General features: G+C 36.5%; 1 protein-coding gene across 3 annotated transcripts in view; it reads right to left on the minus strand.

Moving 5' to 3' along the window:
- LOC131591816 (transmembrane protein 117-like) overlaps positions 1-21,569 on the minus strand; it is a 178,653-nt gene that overhangs the window by 116,631 nt on the left and 40,453 nt on the right. The window lies entirely within an intron of this gene.

Consider the following 21,569-nt stretch of genomic DNA (forward strand, 5'->3'; position numbering starts at 1 on the left):
GGTACAAGACCATAAAGTAATGTGAGTCATTATCAAATCAATATAAATTAATCACTACAAGGAGAGTATAATTAAATGATCATATTTCTGGATTTTAAAATCTCATTTTTAATTAACATTTATAGACACTTTACCTTAAACTTTCATTATTTTCAGAAATAATTATTTTTCTAGTCATATTTCAGATATACCTCCAACTTTTTTTTAAATGTCTTTTTCACATGCTCTTGTGAACAAAAAAGTATATGTGTATCTACGTACAGCTTTAAATCAGACATAATACTGCACATTTCCTTTGTTACATGCATTGGGTCTGGTTGAGATGGACTTTCATTTCAGCAGCCCATGCAGTGCTGTGCTTTGCATTTATAGCTACAGGGGTGATGGTAAAACACTGATGTTTTGGCTATTGCTGAGCAGTGCTCACACAGCCTCAGCACTGTCTCTCCAACCCACCTCTCAGAAGGCCAGCAGGCTGTGGGCAGGAAAGAGGTTTGGAGGGGAGAGAGCTGGGGCACCTCATCTGAACTGACTCAAAAGATATTCCACACTGTATGCATCGTACTCCGTCATAAAGAGGAGGGTGGGAAGGAGAAGGGAGGGATAGTTAGGGTTATGGTGTTTGCCTTCTGAAGGAATTGCCATGTGTACTAATTCCCCACTTCCCAGAAACACCCTGGACATCTATCTGTCTGCTGGCATGAAACAGTGAATAAAATTCTTCTTTTTTTCTTCCCTTTCACATGTGTCTTTTGCTTTTTTTTATTAAACTCTCTTTACCTCAACCCATGATCATAAGATTTCCATCTTATTTTCTTTCTGTCCTCCTGAGGATGGGTGCTGGCAGCCAGCCAAAATCAGCCCTCCACGATATATTCTGTTAATATTGACTTTTAGTAACAAAAAGAATCCATAACTGAAAAAGTAGTTAGTACTCTGATTTAATATTAATTTAAATATTCCTAAGAACCTTTTCAAATACAAACATAATTCCAAACTTCTGGTAGGATTTTCAGAGATTCCCAGCATCTACATTAGTCATATGTATCTCTCAAATGCATACTATTAAAATAAATAAGATTAGAGATATTTAAAAAATTAATTATCTTAATTTGCTAATATCATTTACCAAACCAAACTGCTCCATAAAATTTCATTTTCATATTTTTTCCAATTTCTCTTAATCTGGATAGAAGTACTGCATCCTTACATGTAGATTAACTTTGTATCATCCCCTTCTGGCCACTGTCTGGGATGTTTATACCATTTACATCCTCAGTTTAAAATTTATGAACCAGAAAATTTCACAATTATATTTATGATAAATGTGTCAACCTAGTGAGAAATTTTAACATTAACACGACAATGCAGATGAACTTCAAAAACTCTAAAAATAAGTATCACCATGTCCATGAGTTATCTCCTGCAATGTTTAAAGAACATTTTCTTGTCTTTGTTTGAAGCTTGTTCAGTCAGTAATCTGTCACATTTGTGAACTTAAATCCCATTTCTTGTTCTGTACTGCAAATGAAAACAAAATCCTCTGCTAGATAAGAGAAAAAAGAATGGATTGTGACACTGTCTCTTTTGATTTACTGGTTGTACAGGCACACTGTGCGTTACACTGAGTCATCTCTTTCATTTCCCCAAAGATTGTATCTCAGAACTGGCAGGAGATCTCCCCCTTACAGGAGTTCAGTTCCACTTTTTCATATCCAGTTTTCGCATTTTGTATTATACTGGAGGGGGGTCATTTACCAACACTCAAAGTCGATGGATTTTTACTCTTTTCTGTAGTGACCAGAATTCAACTGTTCTACAGGTGATTCTTTATTCCAAATAAAAACCCAGACAAGTAACACTGCAAACAAATGACTTTTACATATTTTCCTATTTTTATACTTCTCATGAAGACACAGAATAATTTAGATTAAAAGAAAACTAATGCTTTAGGTTGGAGATGACCTAATGCAAACTCCTGCTCAGCTCAGGGTTGATTTCAACCTGAGCAGGTTGAGGAGATGTTGAGATCTTCCCTCAGCAGCAGAGCACAGCCCAAGCTGTTGCTGAAGTTGGGGTCAGAGGGGAGGAGTGGCACAAAGGAGAGCCACTGCTAAGCTGAAAGTGCCACCTGGGAAACTGTTAAGGGTTTTAATAGGAAAAAACCACAAATATTCCTGACCTTTTTAGCTTGGATGACCAATTTCAGGAAGACTGACAGCAGCAAGAACTCCAAATGTTTACTCCATGTTCTGCATACTTTAAATACTTTTCAACTGATCAGATTTAGAATGTCAAAGACAAATACTATTCATCTAACTCTGAAGTAAAAGTTATATCTCTTTTTTTATTCTTTTATTTTTGTCAGAAGTGTATCAGTCTGCTATGTTTTTGTGGGGGGGTTTTGTGATAAGTATTTTGAACTGATGAAAAAGTGCACTCAATTTCTGAAAATTTGAGATGAATTACATTCATCTTGGAAGTAATCATGTTGTTAGATAAAGAAAAACACAGCTGAAAGTACAACCAAATGTGTTAACTGGTTTTGGACTGAGAAGGCCACAAAGAATTCTTATTAATCAAGGATTTACTAACAGAACAATAAATAAAAAGCTATAGTTTTGGATAGTTAAGGAGAAATCTTTACTGATCAGTTAAATTGGTCTTTAACTGAACTGCTGAAATAGAGAACAATTATAATTTTTATTTTTTTTTTAAAGTATGTATTTTTCTATTGTCCTTAAAGGAAAACAAGACTTTGGCATTAGTTTGTCACACTGTCAGGAAACTTTCTTAGGGCTGAAAGAACTTCTTCTTAACAGACCACTCAGGAGTGAAAAACCCTGCCACTGATGACGAGCATATGGGTGTCCTCCACAGGACAGTTGGATTCTTAATGTGGCGTGGATATGATACATTTTCATTTACTTTTCCAACACACTTTTTCACCTTGTGCTCTCTCTAATCTGTTGCAGGCTTGACAATATCTGGCACAGCCCCATTCTGTAAAGTAGTGTGGCTGGCTGTGACTGTAAGCACAGTGCTGCCTTCCTGTTGGAACCCTGGGCACAGAGAATTTCATGCTTTCTGTGCTGACAGGCACAGACCCACAAGAGAACACTGTGTTTGACCTGAGGTCATGGAAAAGGCTTCCAAAATTGATAGATAGAACTGAAACTGTGCTTGTGTAGTTTGAATAGAAGTGTGTTATATCACTTGCTGGAAAATTTAGACTTAAAGGTTTTAGAATATAGTAATATATATGTAACAAGATGGAGGTTTTAGCTTGTCTTTTTCTTTCACCTTCTTTTTCTTGGGTTTTAGGTAATATTGTGTGATTGGATAGAAAAATCCGCAGTGCCAAACACGGGTGTTTAGTTATTGGGTTATAAGTAAAAATAAATTAGTTGGCATTTTATAATTGGGTAGTTGACACTTAAAAGACCTTGGAGAGAGACACCTGGGGCTCCATTTTTTAGACTGTTAGCTTAGTGTACAGGCAAACTCACTGTCTGTGAGAATGTAATATAGATAAGAAAAAATAAACAACTAACTGAGTCCGAACACAAAAACCATCTCTCTCGCTCATTAATCCCAACCTTGAGGAAAAGAACCAGAAGAAACACAAGACATTTGACACCTTCCTATGCAAAGGTACCTGTGGGAAGACTGCACAAGCCACATGGCTTTTTCCAGATAACAGAATAAGTTAGTGTTTGGAAAAGAAGTACATGAACTCTGCTGTTATCATGCCTTCAGTCTGCAAGAGGAACAGCCAACAGAAGTTTTCTGAGGGTTTTACACCACTTTTCTTATTGCCCTTTGTTTCAGGGTCCTATCATTACTCTTCATGTCTCTCAAAAAAGATATAGTTACTAGCACTTCCTTTTCTCACAAAATGTTATATGACTACCTCAACTGAAAATTTATTCACAGAAAATACAGAAATAAACCCTTTCTGTCCACAAAATAGATGATCATTAAACCAAATAAGTTATTGTTCTTTTAGTCAATGTTGAAGTAAAGAAACCCTATATGATTTGGCCAGACTGGCAAGGTACAAAATAGCTGTGTTTCAGATGCACTTCCTTATCAGGAATCTCTTTGCATTAAAAAAAGATCATGTTTTCCCTCATGGAAACTTTGTGACAGAAGCGTCTCCTCATTAAACAAACACAAGCAGTTCACTTCAAAACAATGAAGATGGAAAAGATTGTTTTTTGGAGTAAGACCAGTAAGTCAATCCTATTTCTTTAAAAACTGAATAGACTGTAGAGACAGTCAGTGCTGTAAGTCCCTCAAGAGAAAAAGTAATCAAGAGAGTAGAGTTTTCTTGATGCCACCAGCAGTGCCAGTTTGGAACAAATATTAGCTTTCAATAATATCAGATGACCTCCAGGGCATAGTGAGAATCAAAAGTGGAATGGATCCCGTGTTACTGGGAGAACTTTTTTCCCCCCAGATAGTCTGGGGATAAATTCCCCAAAAGATAAGAAAGAGAAGTAATATACGATGACATGTTTGACAGGCCAAATTTGAAATGCTGACACTTTTCATTGTTACTGTTGTAAGATACTGCTGTCATACGTTTGTTAAGAATGTTTGAATAATTTTTCTGTGTCATTTTCTAATAATTATAAGCATTGTGGTCAGGTTGAATAAAATATGTACAGAATATAAGGTAAAATTTGGGTCCATATCCAGTATACCTTATCCTGAAGTACTTCTGGGCACATGTGCAATAAGGCAAAAGAATCTGACTGGATACAGAAGAGATCAGTTGTAAGAAAAAATTGGCAATGAAAAAGTTTGTCATCAGTCTCTTCTCCTGGGTAATTCAAGCACTACAGTAAACTTTCTTACTGCAGGGAGATTTTCGCCACAGTAGAGGCCTTCATTATTAATTGGTAGTTCTTTCAAGAGCTGATAACTACGGCTGCAAAAAGAAATTTATGTTTTAGGCAGGCCAAGTGAGTAAGTGACTACTGCTTACTGGAATAAGAGCTATGAAACAATAGCAAATGCCAAAAACAGAAGTGATGATGAAAGAGAGGAGCTCATATATTTGTATTTCAGGCCTTGTGTGGCCTCTAGTCTCACTCATGAGTCTTTTCTTAATAGAGTGAACCCACTCAGAGCTGGTCAGTTTACAGCTGGAGAAAGAGGAATGTTCATGCACCTTGAGTTTTGTAGTACTAATTTCAGGCTCTGGCTACTACTTCCTTGCAGATGCTTCTTACAGAGCTTTGTCCTTATGCATGATGTCCATCTGAGGTGAATTTTTTTCATATTTCATGTTTTAAACTACTTTTTAAACTATATTTGCTATAATATTTGAGTTTCCATTTAAAAATAAGGTATGTGTTGATTAGCAGTATAGTTTTTGATTTATGAATAAGAACTCCTGATGGCAGTCATGAACCCCTGAAAAAGGAAGAGGGGACTAAGAACTTGAAATATTGAAGTTTTGGGGGGAAAAGTGAAAACCTTTTTTGGTTTGGTCTGTTATCCCAGCACTGACCTGGAGAAGGTTAACAGGTTAAAGTTAAGTACAGTAGATCCTTGATTTTCCAGATCAATCTGCCATTTCAAGAATGGCAACTCTTGAAATGGAATATGAACTCTGCAGGTGAGTGAAACACTTTCAATAAAGTGGAACACCAAGCTACTCTTCCAGTCTCTCCCAGAGAATTTTTGAGACTAAGATCCTGAAGGTAAAACTGAAATATCAAAGTGAAGCTGCCTCTGAGAATGTAGGTGGTATATGCCAACATGCTTTGGGTTAAAACAAATGCTTTTTACTAAAACAGATGAGGGATCAACTTCTGACTGGGGATGTGCTCCCTAGAACCAAGTCCTTGGGACTGGAGGAGAACTTGCAGTGGTAACAAAAAAAAAAATAATTAGAAATAATATTTAAAGCCTCATAAAATAAATTTACCACAGTATAAACAGCAAATGAAATACTAATAGCAGATATAATTATCACTGTTTTTCAGAGCCTTGGCTTTTTACTTTGTTTGTTTACAGGCTTTAGAAACAAACATGCTTTGTTGGTCATTAACTAGTCTCTGGAGGTCCAGCTCTTTCTGTCTTAATTGGCATTCTTACAATCTTGAGCAATAGACAACTCACATGGTGATCTAAGGAGGATCCACACTAAAGATGGATTTGTAAAGTAAAACAAAAAATGAAGCAAACACACATTTAACCTGAATTATATTTTATAATCTAAATTACATGAATAATGTTCATACTTACCTTCTAACATTAGCGTGTGAGGCATTCTGAGCCTGATTTTATGAATGTTCTTTATTGAAACAAGACAAGTCACCGCATTGCTCCCTCCTCTCCTGACAGTATTTTTCACAGTCTTCTTGAATGATATTGACTACAGCGTATTTTCATTCCTTTTACAATTCTAAATATTGCATTGTATTAATAAATGCAAATTATTAAAAGCAATAAATAAATTATTCACTTCTGTGCAGGGGTATTTAAGCTCATTCCAGACTAATATAATCAAAATAGGCTTTTTTGTTCTAAGATTTTGGACAGAAAGACTGCTATGATCAAAATTAATGTTTCTCAAACTCTCAAAACATAAATTCCTTTAAGCTAATTCTGTACAGAACTCATGCTGTTAGTAGGACTGCAACCTTGGTCATATACAGGCAACTCCATTGGAACATAGTTTTGTAAATTCTTATTTTCACCAAAACAATACTGCTGTTAAGAGGAAAGATTGAGTAACATAATAACTGCTTGGGTTACTATTTAATGTCAGCAACTCCTAAAATGGTTTGTGCAATGAGTTTTTAAACAACTGCATTACATGGCCATAAAAAAGCCTAAAATATCAGTATGATATTCATTAATTTATTCTGACAGGATTTCATTAATGGATTTAAAAGGCATCATGCTACTCATCTGCTAGGCTTCCCTAAAATAACCTGACCAACGAGATTAGAGATTTATGTGTATACTCTGTCCCAAGGCTTTTATCTTGGATCCATTCCAGCCTTGAAATAGGTCCAACTGAGAATTATTTACTTTCAAACTGGTAATAGTCAATAACTCTAGGAGCTCAACTGAACAGTTTCTAGTCAATGAAATCTTACAAATAGGTTCAATGTTTAAGATGCTTGCTTAGTATTATCAGGTTACAGGAATCAAAATTTTTTACAATGTTTTGAAATTTTCAGCTAGCCATCTTTTTAACCGTGTTCTAACCTTTTAGAAGCCTACACTCAATATCTTAATAAAATCATAACATAACTGAAGTAAACAATATCCCAGCAACTAGGGTATTTCCATGGGTTTATTAATTACAAATAACAACAAGTATTGAGACAAAATATGCAGCAGGGATCCAATTAAAGGATAGCTCCAAATACAAGTTGCCTTAGGGATGTAAGGAGTACATTACAGCATGTAAGGAGCAGTGGAATACATAGCTGGCCCCTCCATTCATGTGACTCCCAGAAAGAAAGAGTATTAGGTATTAGTATTAGGTATTTTACTAGCAGTTAGGTACTCAAATATACTTTTTAGTTTTGAAATAAATTGTTCTGCAAGCTGCTGCTATAGCCAGCTACAGCAGAACACTTACCTTTAGGTACATCACTAAAACTAGTGATATCACAAAGTGTGTACTTAAATTAAGCATGATTTCCTGAACCACAGTAACTGGTAAAACCAAGCTCTTTGGAAGGAACCTAATAATTCTGGGAAAACAGAAGCCTTTTTTTACCAATCACTACACAGCAGATATTTCTCAGCTGGCTTAGGTGATACAGTCTGCAGAGTGCCTCAGCATTCACATAGGAAAAGTGAACAAAACCAGAATTGAATAAACAAGCAACCAAAAAAATACTTTAAAACAACTGTTACACAACTACAAGCGTTACAGGCCTAGTTCTCCTTTGCTCTGTGTCATATATGTACGGCCTCACAGAAAGTGAATATAAAGTTACTAAGGAGAGTTGTATACATTTTCTTTGGCAGATGACTGGACTACTCTTAGGATAAAAATTCCTTACACACATAGGTAAACAATACAAACTAAGAACAAGTCACGGTATATAACCATGTTAGGAACATACAAAACCAGAAATCATCTCTAAGTAGATGTTTTCAACTCTAACCAAGCAAAATGTAACACCAGGTTTTCATGTCAAGAATTCCATGAGACTTGATTGAAGAAAAGACAAACGTAACTAAAAGTGACAAGAACTGGATCAGATAGTCAGCTAAGGACAGCAGCATAGCTCCTTGGATTCACAAATTTAAACACCTCACGGTTTCATCTCAGCTGGCTCTCCTTTAAGTGGACTCCTTACATTTCCAGGGTCAGGTAAGTTGCAAATAAGCAGCAAATCCAATTTGAGTAAAAAGGGCTAAGGCTGAATATGGGCTTCTAAATTCACAAGTGCCATTACAAAGGTTTTAATCTAATCAATACAATTGTAAACTACCTATTTCTGAATGAACACAGAGGGTAAAATTAAAAAAAAAATGCAGAATTCAGGACATCAGTGCATGCTGATGTTTACTGTAATTATTTTCAAAACTAATTAATGAATTAGACAAGTAAGGAAAAGCAAGAGATCACAATGAAACAGTATCTCTTCCTGACCGATTCACTATTGAAAGTAGTTGTCAAATAAAATACTAAATACGTAGATATAGCTGTAGTTCTATTTGGAATTGTCAGTTTCAAAATAAAATTTCATTCATTGACATACAATGTATTTTGAATATATTAATTGAACTACTGCTATGTGTTAGTTCTATGAGTCAAAGTAGAGATAAAATAACTATCAAGAATTTAATGTTCAAGTATGCAATTCTGAATCTCTGCACAAAGCCATGAAATGCTGCAAATATGTGCCAACTGCACTGGTCTAATTTACACTCACTGATGAGCTGACCCTACCTTTATCTCCTTTCATTCATGATTGAGATTATCCAGTAAAGAAAAAGAATCTCAAGATGAGATAGATGGTGGTCATTAATAGTGCACATTACCTTGTTGTACTGCATACAGATTGATTTAATCAAACACTAGCTTGAACGCATCATAGAAGGCTAAAACAATAATACTTAAGAAAATTGCTGCAAGATAAAGAATGTAATATCCACAAATTTGGGGCTATTACACATTTGAATTTGCTCTGCTGAAACATCCTCATCAACAAAGTATTCAAGGACACTTTCAACTTACTGTAATTTTGGAATTAAATACATATACTTTTTCATGCAGATGTGAAAACAACAGTAATTTTACTGAATTTCCCCTCTTTTACTGCATTTTACAGCAACTGGCACTGTGTACAAATCTCTGTTATTAACACAAGTGTGAGGGAAATTATATGGATTCCTTTATTCACATTCCAATTCCTGAATCTTTATCTAGGCTTTTTATTTACATGCTTAGGTCTGTCATCTCAGTCTTTTGGCTTTCTATTATTTCTCTTTATGCCACTATGCCTTAGACCTGTTTCCACTGTGAATTACAGTACTGGAGTGTGAACCAGGAGATGCTGAAACTGCAAAAATGCCTGGCTGAGGAGGAAATAATTCTGTTATGAATATCCCAGACACAGACAGACCAAAGAAACCACACGGAGCTGACAAGAGATAAATAAGATCATGCTGCTAGAATCACTTTCCTTGCTCTAGAGAATGCCAAAATGAGAAGGGCTGACATTCCCACTAACATTTCAAGCTTCCAAACATAAATGGAAGTAACTTACTTTAACTCCTTGTAGACAGACATTCAGTCACAAAAGCACCAAATGCAGTTGGGCAATTTAACAGATGCCATTTTAAATGAATCCTAAGGCTACAGGAAAAAATAAAAGATGTTGGTTCCATACATACTAGCACAAAGGTACAGTTCTAGTCAAATTTGACATCCTAATGGGATATGGAATTTGATCTGTTTATCTCAGAACAGTTCAGGTTGTTGCTTATGTTTCTATCAATTCTAAACTAATTCTAATGTCAGAAAAGTATTTATGTATCTTTAGCATAACACATTTTTCATTGTCCAATAAATGACAGCCAATGAAAAACAGTAGAGCTACACCAAAGGTCAGATTGCAGTTGGGCATTTGGGAACATTTCACAGAACCAGAGAATCACAGAATGATTTGGGCTGGAAGGAAAATCACCTTAAAAATCACCTAGCTACAACCCCCCTGCCATGGGTGGGGACACCTTTCACTAGACTAGGTTGCTCAAACCTCCATCTCACCTGACCTTGAACTCTTCCAATAATGGGATATGCACAACTTTTCTGGGCAACCTGCTCCAAGGTCTCACCACCCTCATCAAAATACAATTCCTCCTTCTATCCAATCACTTTCAGTTTAAAAGTTTTGACCTTTTTCCTGCCATTAAAGACCTTGGTAAAAAGTTTCTCTCCATCTTTCTTATGATCCACCATCAATACTTTGCTGATGGTGCTGTTCCGGTGGGGTCAAATCAAACGTGTAACAGGCACAAATACAGAAAGGCTTCTATAGGGTCTCCCTGGAGCCTTCTCCTCTCCAAGCTGAAAAATCCCAGCTCTCTCAGCCCATCTTCACAGGAGAGGTCCTACAGCCCTCTGATCAACTTTGCAACTCTTCACTGGACCTGCTCTAACAGGTCCATGTCTGTCTTTTACCACAGCTGGACATAGCATTCCAGATGGGAAGACAGGAAATTCAGTAAAGGAACAGAATCAACTCCCTTGACCTGCTGTCCACACATCTTTGGATGCATCCCACAGTGAGACTGGTTTCTGGGATGCATGTGCACATTGTTGGGTCATGTTTTTTTAGTAATGCAGGCATTTTTTTGGTAATGCAAGAAAGGAAACCCAGATATCTTTCCCACACTTTTATTTACACAAATGCCTAGCTTTAGAGCCACTGACAGCAAAAAAACTTAATAAAGAACTAAATACAGACATGCTTCATACAAGCAATGGAGTTAATGAATAGTTTGCATTGCTTGAAGTAGGTTAAGACTATTAAGCCTTTGTTACCGTCAAGTATGGCACATAGGATTTGTTATCTCCCTAAGAACTTGTCATAGTGTCTCATGGTAAAGATGTTTTTACATTCTCCAGTAATTGGTTAATAGGTTAAGAGTATTTGTCTGAGATTTCTAATAGATTATAAATGTCACCTATATGGCAGCAGCTTAAAAGTCTGACTTTATAAAAGGTCTGTAGCTTTAAGACGACTAGTTCTCCTGTTCCTCAGTACTTCAGGGCCTGAACTTGACCTCAGATTCCTGGTTGTGCCTACTTTTAACATCAGTGAATGCCCTGCCAAGTCTTCCTACAGCTGCCTGAAAAAAATTATGAATTAGTCAACTAACTTTATATGCATGCTTAATCTGGCAAAAAAGATAATTTTCCAATTTTAATAAATGAATTAACTCAATACTTATTTTTCCCTGAAATAAGGGGAAAACATTGATATCAAAAAATTTTCTGATGGAAGATGAAGTCTGAAAACTCAATTCCAACTTTATTTTTGAAAAAAAATATCTTTTATGCTGTGTTGTGGACTATCCTTCTACCAGTGAAGATTCAGTACATTGTAAAGTTATATTGGTGACAAGGAATTATGAAGAGAGGAGTTATCCAAACTATACCCCCTATAATCCCATAAATCACCACAGTGACCTAGATTTAGGCAAGCATTAATGGCAAACCCTTCTAAAAGCCACCATTCTTTAACTATCTTTCCTTAAAAGTTAAAAAAAATAGAGTCCAGTTGAAAATTTTAATTTAGCAGAAAATACAGTTTCTGTAGAAAATTCTTAATTAAAAGTTTTATCCAACTGTAATACAAATTTATGAGGGTTGGTTTGTCGATTTTTTTCCCCTGCTGGGTATGTCTGTAGTACCAGATTTTGGCCAAACAGCACACTTGAAGAGCCACAGCATTTTCCACCTCAGTTTAGCTACAGTTGTCTTGACAGCAGACGTCAAGAAAAATCTGCCGCAGGGAAATCAGACACATATGCAGAACAAATTTGGGGAAGACTTCAGGAATGGCAATGTGCAAACATTTTTAATGACATATCGCAGGAGTGCTGAAAACTACTAGTTCAAGAGTTTCAACCCACTGTTGAAAGCAGTATCTTTTGTAAATATAGACATGTCACAAGTTCTCTGTCACAGTTTCTGCAGTAGATTTAGTGGCTGATAGCTACATAAAGGATGCATCTACTTGTAGTTTAAAGAAATTACATAACTGCCAAAGAGAATTACTTTTATTACTACAAAATTTATTAGGCGATTAGAATTACTTAAAGTTGCTGTAAAGCCTCATTACTAAGGTATCAGTAAGAAAACATAAACAGACCTAACCTTGGGGTTCTTTCCACTGCAATGGTCAAACTAAAATTAGTAAAAGCAGAAAATGAGATATTTTGAACATGGACATCCAGAAGTATCTACAAGGAGAAGAAGTTCTATTACATGAAACCAAATTTAGAAATATTTATACTTTGCTATTTCCGTTTCCCCTCTCTTCGCTCTTGGCCTCACATAGTCCCCACTCCTAGCTTTCAGTGCCTAAAGTGGTTTCCCAAGAAGCTTTCTATCTTCACTCTAGTTTTGCAGCTGCTGATGCCAAAACTCTGTGCATAAAGCTTGAGTAAGATTCTCAACAATGTGCACAATTAGATATAAATGTACCTCTCCTACTCCTGTTCCCTCTCCTGAATATATAAATCCACAGACAGATGCTGCTTGTTTTCTTTCTCAGTGGTCCAGAGGCAGGTGGATATCCTTGGAATGGCAGTATTTTTAGTCAGAGTGCCCCTTTCAAAGCCTTCATTACTGAGCCATAGATAGAACAAAGCCTTAAAGCCTTCCTGCAAAACTTCTGAAGAGAGAACATACCTTGCAAAATTAATGCTTTCTGCTCAAACTCAGTCATCTTATTTGCTTGCACAGATCAACCCTGGTCTAAGCAGAACTCATCACCAGCTTCATAGAAGACCATATTGTATTTTTACTTTACCACACTCTGAACTATTTTTGTTTATTTCAGTTTCAAAATGGTAACAGCAGTCCAGTGTTACCCCTGAATTTCACTGCCCTGTATTGTGTTCAAGTAATTTGTTCATGAAAGTTTCCTGTTGCCTTAATTGGTTTCACCTGTAGGCATCAAGATCAAATTCTTTAAAATGAATATTCTGTGATGATTTAAGCAGGTGAGGCAAAGCTTTTGGTGTAGATACCGTCACTATGCAAACCACACCAAGTAGGTCATATTTTGGTGGCAGACCTTTAATTCAACTGACAAATAGATTGAAAAACATTTTAAAGTTTTTTTTAAAAGAAGCAACAGTTTCGAGTTCATGTGGCTTTTATATATTAAGAGTTAGAAATGAGGGTACAAAAGACAAAAAGCAAGCAAATGTTTTCAAAGGAAGTATTCCTCCCTGAGTCAAAACAGCAGTGTTGTCCAGCAGATTTAATATCTCCATTTTAGGGATGATGAGACAAGGGATATATAGGAGAAATTATACAATAGAGGAAATATGCAAAAAAAAAAAAAAAAAAAATCATTTGCTCCGCTCTGCTCCACTTCATTACTATCTGGGTGCAATAACAATTCTTTTTTCAATGACAGTAAGCAGAATTTTAGCTTTCTTTTGCAAGATTTCTGGTGCCACTAAATTGCTAAATTGGTGTTCTAATACATAAGGAGCAATATGAAATTCTAAGGGATTTACCGGCATATAGATGTAACAAAGGGAAGAAAAATGCAGACCAGGACAATTTAGGGAATTCTATCTATATCTATCTAAAATCTATATCTAAAGTCTATGAATTTCCTTTTATGGTATTTTCTTTTGTTTTGTTTTATTTGTATTTTGTATGTACCAGAAATTAAATTTCATTTTATATGCATTTCCTCATGTGATTCTTCCTTCACTGTAATCTGGAATTTCACCTGGTGATGACCTTGCATGTACAATACCATCATTAATTCAAGATGGCCATTGTCCTCCCTGAACTCAACCTGCTTTTTTTTTTTTTTAAACAAATTAGTCCCCACTTCTGTTTCCTGGATACCACTGAAGATAATGCCATTTTTGAGGCTTAAGTTGAGCATTTAAGAGAAAAGAAAGTAAACAGCAGCAGAAGACATACAGAGGATTATATATTACAAAATTATGAAAAGAGAAACAATATGAACAGAAAGTGTTATTAAATCTGTCTCCTAACACAAAATCTAGGAAATAGCCAATATAATTATCAGGAATTTAAAATTAGTAAGTATTTTCCAGAATGCCTAGTGTAAGCAAAAAATGCAAGTGGTTTGAAAAAAGTGGAATTCTAAATTCATGTAAGAAAACCCATACTACTATATGTAGTGTTGGCTAAAGTAGTATAAAGTACCACTATACTGGTCCAGAATATAGGTCTGAAGGCTATAAAAAATAGTATCACCACGGAAGTTTTTTATTGTTTCTGGGTCCCAGTGAAAACAAACATGCAGGAACAGTGCTTTATTTATGTATATGCTGGCAACAACACTGACAAATAATTTATTAATGTCTTAACATTCCTCCTGATACAACACAATTTCATCCAAGGACACTTTGGAAAATTCCACAGCGCAACTAACCACTGTTTGTTTGAAGTGCAGGCAGTTTCAGAGCATTTTTTTACATTTTGTGGTACCGCTGTGCATATTTTAACCATAGCAAATTATGCCAATAACTAAACAACTTTTTCTCCCCAAAAGAACAGCAGAACAATACAGTTTCACTGGAGTTGTAATGGTCTTTGACACACAATATCAACAGGAAATCAAAACATGAGGCATCTATTTAAAAAAAAAAAAAAAGATACTTTGACAAAAAAGAAACACTGAAGTATATAGGAATCAAAATTCGGTTATCTCAGTTTAACCCATATTCTTCTCTGCAGTATTGCATCTAGAGAGTCACTGGTTTTCAGATATCTCATTTCAGTGATCCACAGAACCTCAGAGAAACGGCACAAAAGGAAATTATTACAATCAACCTAAGGGCCTGGAAGCAATGTGCTGCCTTACCTATCCTGAGACAGGACAAAACTGGAGCTTTCACCGTATGTGACCAGATGCTGTTTCACATCTCTCTACAGAACATCTGTTTGTTCACAACACAGATCATTTTCAAGACTGCTGTGCAGAATGGTGTTGTTTTGGATCCTAGACATCAGCTGCCTCCCAGTGGTAAGGAATATAGGAAGTGACTGGAAAAAAAAATTGAAATTGAAAGGGAAGGCTGACCACTACCGAGCGCACAGCTTTCTACTCAGCTCCCATCTTCTGCTCCTGCAGGGGCACTGGTGTTCACTCCAGAACCAGACTAGAGCCAAGCTGACTCCCTCCACACTCCCCAAATTGCAGGTACTGAGGATGCTTGGTCCTCAGCACGTCTTTTATTTTCTTTACAGATCTGATCCTATTTTGCTAAGCAACTTGTTAACACAGATAAAAGCTGCACAGGTCCCTCGACTAGCCGGAAGCAAGACAAGTCTGTGTTTATTCTCATCCTCTTGAGAAAGCTAGCAAGTAGTCCTAGCTTAGCACAGAGCCTGTCCTTGTCACTTTGACTTTGCTAAACTGTGAAAAAGGTTATATTCCATGATCTTTTCCGAGCAAGAACAAAATTTTAACTAACAAGACAAATTGGGCAAAAGTACTTTGGAATAGATATAGGTTCTCAACAGAAAAATGTTTTGATACCCAAGGTCAAAAAATATATATTAGGTCAGGAGGTAAGTTTTCACAGTGGGTTATATGTCACAATAAGGGCCAGTTCTTCAGGAACGGTAGATCCCACCCATGCAATGTTGAGTCCATGGTATTTAAGCACAGCAAGACCAGGCTTCAGATCTGGTCTTCTGGAAGATGCAAACAGATGTGGGAAAGCAGAAAGAAAGCCTCCATCAAATAAGTAACAGTAAGGAACAAGACAATCACACAGTACTTCTTGACTGTGCCAGTTAAAGTGGTTCTGTGAAGATAACACAGGCCAGAGCACATCAATAAATTAGGCTATTCATGTGAAACACCTATAGATAGTAATAGATATTTCTTTTTTGCTGCAATATTGACGAGAAGAGAATCAAACTGGTGGCCCTGAGGTTGCCTCAGAGGGGAAGTGAGACCGTAAGAAAAGAGTCCATCATGTCTATATTTAAGAATTCAGCTAGATTTAATGTGCCAGGTGAGTCATATCAAGTCCTTTAACTATTTGAGTACATAAGAAACATTTAAATCCCTTCTTCTCTTGAGTTGATGAGAAAATTGATCTGTCTGAAGAATTTGTACTTTGTGTGATCTGCATGCAGCTCTGTAACCTGGATAGCCCGTTCAAATTTCCTGCCTAGCAGGCAGGAGGTGGTTGCAGAGGGCTCTGATTCTCAGGCTCTACTCCTTCCCCTCTTTGAATCTTTTTGCCATTTTTCAGGTGAGAAAGCTCATCTCTAGCCAGAAATTAAAAAAAGGTTTTCTGAATTAACCAAGATATCAAGCAACCCTCAGTAGTGTGCCTGTCCCTGCTCCTTCCCTGAACCTTCCTTCCCTCAAGTAGTTGTCTCCTGAAAGGCAGGGCAGCAAACCAAACCAAAGGCTCAGCAGTCTGAAGGAAATTTCCAATACAAATGGCAGCTCACCCACAAATAAAGTCAGACTCCAAGGAGGAGCTAACAAAGCAAAAACATATTTTAAAACCAGTACATGCTCTTTGTAGAAAATTGCTTACTACTGAAGAAAATCTGTGGCCCGGAGACTTGAACTACACTTGCTGGTCTCCCACAGGTATTTTCACTGCCCAGCTATGTATGCTCATTGTTCCTGTGATACTATCATTTCTAGCTAATGAATTAATTGCTTCCAATTAATTGACAGCAGCCTCATACTGTATTACCGAAGGATTACAAATTAAATATTAATTATGCTTCATTGTGCAGAAGAAATCAAATTAAACATAATCACACTCCATTATGAAGCAAGTACACTAGACATTTTGCAGAGCAGATGCACACTGTCCAAATTATAGTCAATTCTGATATATTGTAAACAAGCTAAGACTCATTTATTAAACTGAAAGTATCACACCTCCCACACAGAAATGCATGAGACAAATGTTTAAAGCTTCAAATTTTCACAGATGGTAGCAAGGAGAAAACACTCCTATAAGACAAGTATTTCATGCCTGAAGTCTTTAGTAGTCCCTGGTATTCCACTGAAAGGAAAACAAAATTCCCAATATAGCTTTTCCTGTACCACTATATCAAACAGCTTAATTGTCACTGAGTTTGGCCTGACATCATGCAGAATTTCATCCACAACCATGGGTTGCCAGGTACATAACTCCAGATTGCTAAAAATGCATGTCTGAAAACAAGTTTAATGTTTTTTCAGAGTAGAAAATACACTTTCCAATAAGGGCACCTGACTTTGAAAAAACAGACTGACTGAAGCAAGCCTAGGGAAGTGGAGTACATCACTCATGAAAAAGAGTATCTTCATCAGTGTGGCGCCTTGGAAAGGACAGCTCTGTTTTCCTCCTCATGTTCTCTGAAACTTCACCCGCTCTGGGAGAGCAAGTGGAGTATTTTTGGAGGTAGTGGGAGGAAGAAGAATAAAGGAGAGACAAATATCTCCAGAGTAACTTTTTTTTTCTCTCAAAAGATTGACTTCAAAACATCTGATTGTCAGCTTACCCAGTGAATGGAAATTTTATTACAGAAGCTGAGCCAGGTCCTTAGCTGATAAAAGTTTATTTAGCTCCACTGATTTCATCAACAGGAGAGGTGAGCTCTTGAGGAGCCAAGACAGCACCTTTCTCAACAATACTGCCTACGGATTTGATTCCTTTTAAAAACGTAATTTATGCATAAACAGCTGGGTAAAATTTTTAACAAAAAAAAACCCAAATCAACCAACCCAAAAATTTTGATTCAAGAGCCCCACCAACTAGCGGCCATCTAGCAAATATATACATCATGTATGGCAGCAACAGAATACAACCCTTTAAATTGATCACATCCGAATGCAAAACCAAATCAATTTTTCACAAGTGATATCTAAAAGCATGTGCAGTGAATTATTTTGCATTATAAGATGCATTTGTGTACATTTTGTTCTGGGGTCCTACAAGATCAGCTGTCATTGACCTGAAAACACTACAAGTTTATTGTAGGTGACACAGAGCTATACTGAAAAGCAGAGACGCAATTACATCATCTGCATAATTTATAGATGTGTTCATTCATTACACATTACATTGTGTTCATGCTAATAACATTTTAATATTCAATAAAATAATCCTAATATTTAAACAAGATGGATATCATCTGCAAAAACACACTATGAGCATCATTATTGCTAACAAAACACAAGGTCCCAATGCAGCACTACAGCCAATGGATAACAATATCCCTGGGAATGTAAGCAGAGGAATACCTATCAAGACTTCAATGATGGCATTCCTTGTCAATATGGCATATGTATTTTCAGAGTGCTGTTTTGGGTTCTGATGCTCTGAAGGAAAACTCCAGCAAAAAAAGGAAAAAAATACCTATAGTGGAACTACTAGATAATCAGAGGGCTGTAAATCCTGCCTTACAATGACAGACTTAAGAATTTGTGTCTATCAGATAAAAGCAAAGATTAAGAGGGGACTTGATTACACTATACAAGTACTTACATGGGAGATTATTGATAGCAGAGAGCTCTTTAATCCAGCCAAAAAGCAAGTAACATCATTAAATGATGGAAAGGTTTAGTTAAATATCAAAATAGAATAAAGGTAGCAATGCTTTACTGTTAAAATCATTAATCTTGGAAATGTCCTGACTCCAAAAGTCTATGAATTATATACAACATAAACTGGTAGAATTTATGATGGCAAAGAGAGATGACTCATATGCACCTAAGTTCTTAAACCTGCAATTTTTTTAGGAACAGTATCAGTCAGAAAGCTTTCTGACATTCTGGTATAAGTGAACAAAAATCAAGAACACCTAAATTTCATCTGCACTTCTGTAATATTTTACTAATCCTCTGTGTTTATATTATACAAGTGTAGCTAAAATTTCATTTATTTTCCTGCATCTTATTCCTGCTCAGGTAATCCTTGGGACTGAGGCACATGTTTCTGAAAACACAGGTACACATTACTACAGCTTTTCAAGATCTCAAATTTTCTACATGTTCTCCAGTAGGAGCAGAAGTGTTCACAGTTCTTTCTGTGAAGTAATATCATTTAGTTAAGTAAAGCGGGGGCACTACCTGCAGGTCATAATACTGTCACCAGTCTTCATGGAAGATTTACATCAACATGCACACAGGCATGTCAAAAAGTAGTACATGCACACATCACAATCAGATTATTGATGACAATTTTTCAGGCTATACTGCTGCAACTTTAAATGTATTCATCTTCAGCTCTCACATGGGACCTGCAGTCTATTACAAGATGCTGCTTTATGCTTACTGCAGACACTTCACTGTCATTTAGAAGTCTGACAACAAAACCAAAATTATACTAGTGACATACAACAAAAATGTGTTACCTACAGGATTTGGGAAAACGAAACCATAATATGTGTACACTTGTGGTGATAAACAGTATAAAAATTGCAAGTATAAGGACGGATACCGAACTAATTTAAGGATTTGAATGTTTAATGTGTTCCACGACACATGCGCATGTGTATGTGTGGGTGTCAGTGAAACTGAGAGCAGCTGATTTATACTGACAAGCTTTCCAATGTTTCCTTCTTTGGATATTTATAACAAGATATCACTCTTAGGGTCAGTGTACTGATGGCTTATTTAGCTAATAATTTATGACTGTAGGGAAAACTTTTGATTGAAAATATTCAGTCCAGTGTCTGTTAGGTGCTGTATGAGTGAATGAATGAAGACAGATGGAATGAAACCAGCACCTTGTTTTTAGTACAGATTTGTTGACAGGAGGATTTGGACAGAACTAGAATACACAGTGTACCCCAAGAAATGTACGGTGTTATCTCTGCTGTACCACAAAAAAACCTTCAAAACACCTTTCTGTTTTCACTTTCTTATGTACATGTTTTGCATGTTCCTTTCACTAGCAGCGTATTTTAAAGGAAAGAACAAGATTTTATACTAAAAGAGTAGTAAACGGTCTGACAGAAGTCAATTCATAAGTTTGCTGACAAAACTGAAATATCTTTATGAAGCATTCACCAACCTTTGATCTCTCTCTCGCATAACACTTTAGCAAGCCACAATCTCACTCTTTTGCAGTTTTGTTACATTTTGCATATGATCCTTCCTATGTGTTTAGCAGCACTTGAGAATGACAAAAAATTCATTCCATCTCTGATGCATATTTAGGTAAGTTTGATACACTGGCCCTGTACTTGCTGCAATTCTTGAATAATATATACTGAATCAAAGGCTACTATTCCAAATAGAATAGCACAGAAATAGAATCCCAGATAGAATTAGACACACAACCAGAATCTCAGATGGGTAAATAAACACAGACCAGCATTTTTAACCAATTTTCCTATTTGTAAGTCTGTATACACTTCTTTCCCCAACTTTCTTGCTAAATTTCATTTCAGTGCCAAAGCATTTCCAGATTTTTTAGGTCACCACTTCTTATGGTATCTGGAAGAGAATTTCTGTCTTTCATGAGATTTCTTCATGAGATCTTTCACGATGGTATCTGGAAGACAATTCTGTCCTCCATGAGATTACTTAAAAGAAACCTCAAAAAGCACTAGTTTTGTATTCAGAGAATGGTAGAAAGAGCATGCTGGAGATGTGATCTGTAACATTCTTCAGTGTGTTTTTTACACAGCTTAATGCAAATATGACATTTTGTAAAATATCTCTTTTATCGTGACCTTTTATCATTTGACAGACATACACAGCCAAAGCTATAGGATATAACAATAATGGCTCTACTTTGCCAAACACCTGTCTGTCCCAATATTTCACCCTGTAAGTATTAAAATAGAGAAACCCTCTGGTGATACCTCCCCATTACAGACTCCCATATGGGAGGACTTTCAAGGGCTTCCTCTGACAAAGGTGATAACATTGTGTGTTAAACAATCTTACTCATAGCCATCTTAGCCCCTAAGTACAGGCAGCGGGACTGGATAAGGGGTAAAATTTCCCAGACAAAGCTCAGTGGACTGACTCAGGCTTGTTCCAAGGAGTGTGGCTACTTGGATGAAGGGAGGGCTTTCTCCTGAATCGATGGCTGCAGTATAGTGAGAACTCTGTGACTGGGCACTCACACCCACATAAATGCCACCAAGACACAAGACAGGAAATTGGATACACACTTTTCTAACATTTTATTATTGAAAATACAGCCTGACAATCAATCTCTGTGTGTCTTCATTTACCTGGGAAAGACTTATCAGTATAAATCAGACTTGGATCCATCCTGCCTTTTGAGCCATCTATTTGACTATGATTCACAAGCAAGGAAAGAACAGGTGCAAGAGAAGGCATTTCTCTACGTTTGGTCTTATAATA

The sequence above is a fragment of the Poecile atricapillus genome, chromosome W (genome assembly GCF_030490865.1).
Source record: "Poecile atricapillus isolate bPoeAtr1 chromosome W, bPoeAtr1.hap1, whole genome shotgun sequence".
In the NCBI taxonomy this organism is placed as follows: domain Eukaryota; kingdom Metazoa; phylum Chordata; class Aves; order Passeriformes; family Paridae; genus Poecile; species Poecile atricapillus.